We start from the raw sequence: 9,876 nt of genomic DNA, 5'->3' as shown, positions 1-9,876 counted from the left end.
AAGATGAATTTCAGAAAATCAAATAAGTCATACTTCGGGTTACAGACGTTTCAGGTTGTGCGTTTATGGGTTGCGCACTGCGCCAAACCCAGAAGTACCAGAACGGGTTACTTCCGGGTTTTGGCGCTTTGTGCATGCACAGAAGCACTGAATCGTGACCCACGCGTGAGCAGACGCGGCACTGTGGGTTGCAAACACTGCGGGTTGCAAACGTGCCTCCCGCATGGATCACATTCACAAGGCGAGCATCTACTGTAGCTTGTTTACTTTTCTTTATGAAATCTAAGTCCATGCCATGTGACAGAGTTTCATTGACAAGAAAGAGCTCTGAAGATAAGGACAGTGCTGAATTCTCCCATGTCTGAAATGCATGGTGGATAAAGCCATCAGTGACTATGAGTCAAGAAGGTTATGTGCTACCTTTATGGAGGGGCTGTAATTCAGTGGTAGAGCATCAATCCCCAACCTCTCCAGGGCATCTCCAGCTGTTCTGTTTGAAACTTTGGAGAGCTACTGCATTGTAGACAATACTGAGCTAGATGGAGCAACGGCAGCTTCCTAGGTGGTTCCAGTGTTGCAGACTCTGAATACCAGCTGCTTGTTCTTTTTATTGTTGGCATCTATCCTTCTCGAGAGACAACGGAGTGAGTCTCTATGGGTGAAGTCAAACTGCTGGAGAATCACAGCACCTGCTGTGGCTACAGAGACCAGTCACTCATAACCACTGCCTCCCTAGTTTTTGCTGTATTAGTAGCACCATAGTGACCTCTCTGCGTTGCAAGCCTGAACAGTGCGCAGGGAGATCCTGGGCTGCCCAGATGACAAGCGCAACCCCTCTTGGCCTTGCTGATGTGGTCCAAAGGGAAGCAGAGCAATACATTTGGCACCAGCTGGGAGGCATACAGGGCGCCATCCAACCATCTTAGGGACTCCACTCCAGATTTATGTAGGGTTTACAGCTTAGCCTTTTCTTTCTATGGTGCTGTGTGGCCATCTTGAGACATCACAAGTATCTGGCTTTGCTGGCGATTCAAACCAGAGACAAGTGTTTATTTATTAAATTTCTATCCTGCCCTTTCTCTCCAAAGAGTGCGCAGCGAGGCCAACAACATAAAACCCAACAAAACCGTATCCGATGACGACAATGTGCCTAAATGTACCTATTCCCTTCCAAAGGCCAGGACAATTCAAAATATATTCAAATTCTGCCAGGTGAGACAATTGCCTGATCTACCCTGGAGCTGGGGAGCACAAACATGAAGAGTGCTGCAGTGCTCATGTCATGGTTGCTGGCTTCCCATGGGCATCTGGTTGGCCACTGTGAGAAAAGAATACTTAAGTGGATTGGCCTTTGGTCTCATCCAGTAGGGCTCTTCTTACTGCAAAAGCCATGGTTTTATTATCCACATCCCCCTATACTGGAGTGACACGCTTTCTCCAGGCAAAAAATAAAACTGGATTCCCCCTCTATTATCTTCAGTTGCTGCACATATTTTCAACAGAAGCAACATGAGGGCTCCTCCACCACGGCAATTAACCTTCTAATATCAACTTCTGCTGGTTCTGTTTGCATTGCCAGGCCATCAATACATCAGTTGTCCACACCAGCTGAATGCCCCACCATCTTCATGCATATGCATGCTTTTTTTTTGTTTGCAGACATGATACACCTTTGCATTTGTAGTTTTAAGCTTCCAATCCTAACCTAGTTTACACTGTGACCCTAACTGACCATGTTTACTAAGCAGCAAGCCCACCTCAGGGCTTCCTCCGAAGCGTGCTTTGAAGTTCAGCCTCAATCTTGCACATGTATATTTTACTTTAAGCCTCACTGATTAAAGATGATGATTTGGCATGAAAACACTTGAATACAGATGAATTGTGCTCATTAGCGCAAGCCTTGACAGCAATAAACACATCCTGGCTCACAATGAATGCATAGTAGATTAATTAAAAGTACAGTGTCTTTCAGATTGATTGACAGGCATCAGGGCAAGATTCAGAAGTTCTGGAATCGCAAATATTCAGTCCAAAAATTCAACTGTTACCGCAAACCTTGCTGTCAAGTCTAAGCACAGGTCTGGTTTGGAGATCCTGCAGGTCAGCTATACAATGGAGAATGCTTGCATTAAGCTGTTTTAATTGTTGTAACCCACCCTGACACCTTGAGGTAAAGGGTGGGCAATAAATTGTAATAATAATAATAATAATAAAATGGTAGAACACCTGTTGAATTGTATTCAGATAGGGTAAGGCTTGCTAGCCCTGCCAAAAAACGTAGAATGAAGCTTTCCCCGTCCCAGTATCCCTAAACTAAAAAGATGCACCAGTGAATTTCTGTCTTTTTTCCTCCTACCTAAAGGTGCATAGTTGAAAATTCATGAATGCAAATGTAGAAAATGAGGGGTTGCTGGTAGAACACGCACTTTGCTTGCAGAAGGTTCTAGGCTCAACTAGCAGGTGCTGAACAGAGGGAACTGCCTTATAGCGGTTGTGTACACATGGCAGTTTAAAGTGGCTTTGGTGCAGTCCATGGTGCAGCCAATCAGAAGCCATGCTTTGGTTTCTGAACATTTTGGAAGTTGAATGAACTTCTGGAATGGACTCTGTTCGACTTCCAAGGTACGACTGTACTTGAGATGAGGGGACAGCACCACAAAGTGCAAATTCATCTCATAAAGCACCATTACTAGTGTGGATTGGAAACATTGAGATACACATGTGTGCACAAAAGAAAACATGGAACAATCTGTTTAGTGTGACCCATGTGCACATTAACATTTTAGCATGTACACAGCTTGACTCAGACAAGTAATGCATAGAGCTAGGGCTAGGCGATGTATCAATATATAATCCAAAACCAGTTTGAAGTACATATCGTAATATCGGTTTCATAATTTTTGACCCGGCAATATATTGCCAGTCATGGTGTGTGTGTGTGCACGCACACACACACACTATGCAAAAATCACAATGTGGGAAAAACCCTGAAGCCAGCCAATGTCTCTACATAGCTCCATCCTTTTGTGATATATCAATATATTGCAATGTTTAGCTGGTGATATATCACAATGTTGAAAACCAGATACTGCCCAGCCCTACATATAGCTCAGTATTATCTACACTGACCGGCAGCTGCTCTCCTTGGTCTCTTCCAGCCTTACAAGGAGACGCCAGGGATTGAACATGGAACCTTCTGTGTTTAAAACAGCTCCACTGAGCTATGGCCCTTCCAATGGGAAAGACCTCTGAGTGTCCCAGACCTCCTCAGCAGTTGTTGCCAGTCAAAATAGACAATACTGAAATAGATGGGCAAACGATCTGACAAAGGGCACTTCTTAAATTTCAAAAATGCTTAGGGCAGGTCTTTTAGGAATTTTACAGATTTGATTTACATGTCTGTATTTTGACCTGTGGTTCAGAAAACTCCCACCAGAAACTGGCACTCGGGAACCAAATTAAAAGCACAGAGCCCACAAAAAACACAGCCTTGAGTCCACAAAGCATTAGAAGACATTCAACGAATGCTGTGGTTTAGGCTCGCCGTAGTACTTTAAACCCATTTCTCCCCTTTGCTGATTTCCCTCGCTTCCAAATGCTGACATCTGCTGGAGCTGCACACATACTGCACCTTCGTTTCATTAGAAAGAATTGTATCTTGCGTTTGTATAGTAGGCAACTGTTATTTAAGAACTTGATTGATCCCTGGGGAAAACTTGTGTTGCCTAGTCATCCATGGTCAGCCTGAAAATATACCTGCAGCTCATCTCTTGTATTTGTGTAACTGTTTTTGTTGTTTGTATGAAGTTATATTGAGTAAGATGCAAGCCACCCTGCAAAGTGCATTAATTACATTAGGAGGACAGAACGAGTAAGAACAGCCGACCTGAAACTTGTGGGATCGTAACTTAACGGCTGGCCAGCTGAAATTATCTTTGGAAAGGTAGGGATGGTCATAGGGAGGCAATTCTGACTCTACACTTTAAGTGAAATCCCCCAGTACGTAACCCTGGTGCAAGTTGCAAGTCTACTGTACTTGAATGCTTTTGCTGGCTATGGATAGTCTGCCATTGTAGAACTTTCAGTGTTTTGTTTTTAACCACTTCATTGTATTTACTGTATTTGATTATTTGACCTGTATGTTATGATCGCCTTGAGATGCGTGCATAACAGGAACTATGCAAGCATTTATATACAGTAAATATAACAGCTACGGCATTCTTCCATTCAGCTGCTTACTCTGTTTCATATTTGACCAAAGATACCAGACTCCTGTTTCTCACCCCTGGTACAACTAGAGGAGCTTTGAGGTAAAGAGGCAGATTGTTCCCACTAGATGAACTGAGCTGTGGTTGGGATGGAAGTTTGGGGAATTTGGCCTGAGGTAAAAGCCACTTAGAGGATAGGGCTAGCGACTATGTCACTTGAAACTTCAGAAACCGTCAACCTTTAAGACCTCAGTATAAGTCCCTATGTGCACAGCAACTCTTTAATTAATCTACCATCTTAAAATTCATCCCGTCTCTACGGCTTGTGTTCATCTCCCACCTAAGCCTCCTGTATCAGCTGCTAGAAGGCCTTTAAAACATTCTGAGTAAATTGGTGGGAGCAAAAAATTTAAAGCAGTGTTACCTAAACTTGTGGTTGCCCATGGGAGGCTGAGGGAACTGGCATCCCTGACAGGCCTTCAGAGTGGTTTGAGGTGTATACCTCTGGGAAAGATGAAGCACAGCTCTGAATTATTATAAGGCAGTATCACATGCTCATGAACTGAAAGGTGAAATGTAGATTATTCCTCGTAGCATCAGCGTTGTCACAGACTTAGCAGAAAGCTATCAAGCAGCGGCAAGAGTGTTTCTGAGTACCTACGTGATCAACCGAATGCTTACTTTCCAAGAGGAATTAAGCCAACAATACATACAAGATTCTGAAAATAACCCACTCTGCTATGAAGCTCCCCAGCATCGTTAGTGGCTCATTCCCAGCTGAGATATTTAAGTTAGGAACATTGATTAAGTCAGCATGAACATTAGCAATTAAAGGGGGTGACCCGGAGTGGAAGACGGCAGCAGTTAAAATGTTGAGTTTTACAGAACAAAGCAGAAGATAGGAAATATCCCCGAAATGTCAGGCTTTAAAAAAAGAAAGGGGGGGGGGGAAGCAAGCATCTAGCTGTTAAGTCTGTGAGGAGAACTTGAAAATATGAGGGGAATGACTGGTGAAAAGTTCAGGAGACAGAAGCAAGGGCCCCAGAATATGATTGCTAGTGATATAGTTTCAGGATTCTGCAATGCTCTTTACCCAACTCCATGGCTATCACAACATTGGGCAAATGAACGTATGTGAAATTGCAAAACCTTTCTCCTGCTGAAAACAGTCCTTAAAAGAACTTGCTTGTGGGCTTTCCAGGTGCGCATCTTTTGAATCTGTGTTTGAACATCCCACTCCACAGATGAACTTTTGAATGCAGCAGAGAACCCAGAGGTGTTCAGAACAGTGGAGCCCTCTCTTGAGACAAAAGGCTTTATTTAAAATACCCCCACAGAGGTCACCAAGTGTTCTAAAAATCACAAGAGACACTGCAGAAAGAGAAAATGAAGTAGAAGTATTTATTAAAACTAAAAGCACAGATAATGAACAAGGCACACAGAGGTGCATTGCCCTCAATGTTCAGGCACTGGGATTTGCTGGAGTTTTTGCAATGCACTTAGGTGCTTGGCTGCTGAAGGACCCAGAGTTCCTGGCTTGGCACTTACAGGAAAAGGTGCAATCCTTAAGAACCACCACAATATCCCAGCAACCTTTAGCTGCCCAAACTGAATGCCATTGCTTTCTGAAATTGCTTGGGACTCCGTAGCCCCATGCATTAAGCACCCACCTCCAAGACAGACTACACGCACCTCCTTGCCGAGGCAGAAGACACCCTCTCTCTTTTGCTGTGCTTCCAATTTTAATAAAACAACACGACAAAAGCCAATCTCTACTTGAACTTGCCCATACTTTTCACTGGAAGTAGTAACTGAGACGTACTGGAAGGAGAAGAAGAATCATACACAATCTAGGCTTTTACTTCTTTGCTCCAGTAAATAAAGGCTTTTCAAAGCTATTGGTATATGTGTTCTATAAGTGCTCTCATCTGGGTTAGAAAAAAAACAGGGAGGGAGAGAGCCTGCTCCCATCCTCTCCCCCCCCCCCCCAATCTGCTGCCACTTCTCACAACAGGTTCGCGGGTCAATACCAGTAGAACTTTCTGTAGCTAGACATCCATGCTTAAATTCAAGATACCTGGAATATCAGATATAGGGCTTTTCTCAAAACAGTGCCCTGATTCATTAGCTCTTTTATTCGTGAGTTTACCTGAATCCCCCAAAATACATATTAAGCACTACAATTAAGTGGCTGGTTTCCCCCTTGTCAACTCCTTGAAAGTTCTGTAGGCCTATAGGCCACCATTTCAACCAAAGAGGCTCTGCTGAACTTTATGCAAATATTACACACACACACACACACACACACACACACACAGTCTGACTCTTCCACCATGCAAGATCAACTTGCACAGCACACACCAACATCTCACAGGCTGTGAGGTGCTGTTCCTTTGTCCTACTCATTGTAACTTTTTGCCAGGCGACAACAAATGGGTTCCATCAGCAAAACCAAGAAATGTCAGCAAGGCAAATGTTGGGCGGAAGAGTGGATGTAAGGTTAATAAATAAAACAGAAGGATGCTTTATGATACTGATTTGTTCCTGGCTTTTGCAATCACCGGTTCGGGGAAAAGTTTATTAAGTGTATCAAAACCTCAAAAAGCCTCTGAAACGTGCTATGGTATGGAAACATCAGGCACTTTGTAGGAATCAGGGAACATGCTCTGAGTCAGGAACAGGGCAAACCCTTGGAAAATGACTGTCCCCACCAAGAACAGCAAAGCAGCACATGGAACAGGCACACCAAGAGGAACAGCTCATCTCAACAAGCCATTTGGAAGCAGTGGCACATTATGGCAACAGCTTGTTGCTCTAAGCACTGGCCTTTGCTGAGGAGGAACAGAATTCCCTAGAAGGTACCCACATCTTAATGGAGAGAGATAATCAGACCTGAGTCTTCTGCACCTAACCTAATAGAGCAGCCTTCCCACAACCTGTTGCTTTGGGGACATTTTGGACTACAACTCCCACCATCCTCATAGCCATGGATGATGGGAGTTGTAGTCCAAAAGTGTCTAGAAGGTTGTGAACAGCTGTAGCACAGGAAAGTAGCTCAAGCGAAAGCGATCCAAGTCCTACAATGCTAGTTCTGATCTGAACTAGAAAATAAGGCCAGCCTAGGGTAGATATTTAAAATAAAACACCATGGCACCCACGTCTGTGTGTTTGTGTGCATGTGTATTTTCCATGGAACATTTGCTTCAAGACGGGCTACTTGCAGGTGACCAGACGGCTAGGAGAGTTAGCTGCTTCTCCTTTTGCAATGACTACAGAGCCTAGGCACAGGATGGTTACTCTGAAGTATTGGTTGTTTCAGCTTTACTGTGACCTACACAGTAGGAGGGAAGAACACATGTTGCAGGCATAATATTTGCCTGACTGGCAGTATGTGTCTCCACCTTTATAAAATCATGGGCTGTCCAATTCCAGCAAAGGGATCTTCAGGCATGCGGATGAACGTCCAAGAGCTCATACTCTGCAGAGGTATGTACATGTTGCCTCTGCCCTTTCCTCATCTATTCTTTGTGCATTTTTGCACAGAGGGCCTGAGAGGGGATTCTAATCATGTTCAGTATGACACAGCTACAACCCTCCAGGCAACTGGGAACCCTGGGCAATCAGAGATACCAATGGAAGGTATTTGAACTGCATCCCACTGTTAGAATCCCTGCACACCTTCACTCTGAATGCACAATGGCTGGAAGAGGAGAGGGCAACTCTCACGGCCCCTACAGAGCTTAATGCCAGATTCACACCATACATTTCATGCAGTATGATACCACTTTAAACCGTCATGGCTTCCCCCAAGGAATTCTGGGAGCTGCAGTTTGTTAAGGGTGCTGAGAGTTGCTAGGCGACCCCTATTCCCCTCACACAGCTACAGTTCTCAGAGTGGGGTTTAACACTCAATCCCTCTTTGCAGGGGACTCTGTGAATTGTAGTCGTGGGAGGGGAATAAGGAGGGTCTCCTCAGTAACTTTAAACAGCTCCCAGAATTCTTTGCGGGAAGCCATGACTATGCAAAGTAGTATCGTGGTACTTTAAAAACATGGTGTGAATGTGACTTGAATACTCCCATCCAAACACCTAAGGAGGGCTAAAGAACCTTTCTGTTTATGACAGTCAGGAAAAGCCTAATTCAAAAAGGCATTACTTTCCTCCTCAGAAAGAAGAACTTCCAGCATGGTTTTAGGCTATGTGCGACCCAGTGCCACGATGCATTCCAGGGTCCATAGCCCTCTCATTCTAACAGGCATACACAGTTTCTTTTTCTTATAAAACTAGCCCAAATGGATAGGGCTGTTCCACAAATGTACTGACACCACAAAGGCTGCCTACAGGCACCACGTTGCTGAGTAATAAAGCTTTGCACACAAACACACCCACCCACCCAGCTGCCTTTTTTGTGAAGCAAGGGACTCTTAGAAAGCAGGGGAACACTTTGGTGAGTCCTAGTAATTGAAATTTGCTAGGCTAATGAAAAAGGAAGGCACCTAGGGGACAGCACCAAGAGCTGCCTTGTCATATGCTATCCAGCCGGCAACATTCACACCCCTTTTAAGGTTTCACTCGATTTATCCTTGCTTCCCAACAACTGAAGGTACTTACCAAAACGGACAAGCCCAGGATGATACTTGTCCTTCCTCAGACTCCTGTAACTAACGCTGTATGTGTCTCTCTCCCTTCCCTTCCTCCTCAACACGGAGTATTCCTGTACAAGATGAACCTGCCGTTCATTTCTCTACCAATAAATAGCATTTCAGCACAACAATATTGACCAGCCACACCTCCCACCACACAGATGGGACACAAGAGCAACCTCGTCCTACCAGACCCCAACAGCTCATCTACAACATGCCGGCTACTCATTTCTCAAACTCTCTTCCTCCATTCCTCATTTTGCTAGGCTAGCTATTCTACCAGGATACAATATGGCCTCTTTCCCTGCATGCCTGGACATGCAGAGTTCCACTTCATGCAGTCTCCTCTTTACTTGCCCTTTAACCTTCCAGAAACACTGGATGGAGCCCACATAAATAATAAATAAATAGTATGAATTCATGATTTCTGGAGAAAACCCCATAGTGCTTAGCACAGGGGGAGGGGGGGTGTACGGGCAGTGCGCAGACTGAAGGCAGTCAGTATTCACGCCTTTTGCTTCGCAGGGGAGGGTCAAACAGGTCTCCAAGCAAAAAAAAAAAAAAAAAAAAAGGCATTTGTCATATACAGCTTTACATTATTATCTGCACCACAGCCAGAAAACAGAATTCCTTGCCTTTCTGGAGACTAGCGAGCCACATTTTGCTTCCCTCCTGATGAAGCAAAACGTTCTTGGCTGACTTCACCTTAATCACCGTCCCCTCCTGCCTTCTGCTCATCAAAAGAGAAGTGACAGCTAAATTCAATGGCCATCTAGCCTACTTCTTTTTTTAAAAAAAAAGAAGCACCGAACCCATCCCCAGAAATGAACTTCTTCTACACACAAAGTTGGGGAGACTCAGAGGCCTTCCCCCCCCAAAAAAAAAGGTGAGGTGAGGGGAGCCCAAAATAAATAAATAATCTATATAGAATCCTCCTTAAAGCTTTATCATGAGTAGGACCTCATGCCCCAGGCTAATATCCAGAAACAACTCAGCCCATCATTCCTGGCTTCCTTATATTCGCT

This window comes from Podarcis gaigeae (genome assembly GCF_964106915.1).
Source record: "Podarcis gaigeae genome assembly, chromosome: 6".
Lineage (NCBI taxonomy): Eukaryota > Metazoa > Chordata > Lepidosauria > Squamata > Lacertidae > Podarcis > Podarcis gaigeae.
The sequence above is the reverse complement of the archived record's forward strand: the minus strand, read 5'-3'. Positions refer to the sequence as shown.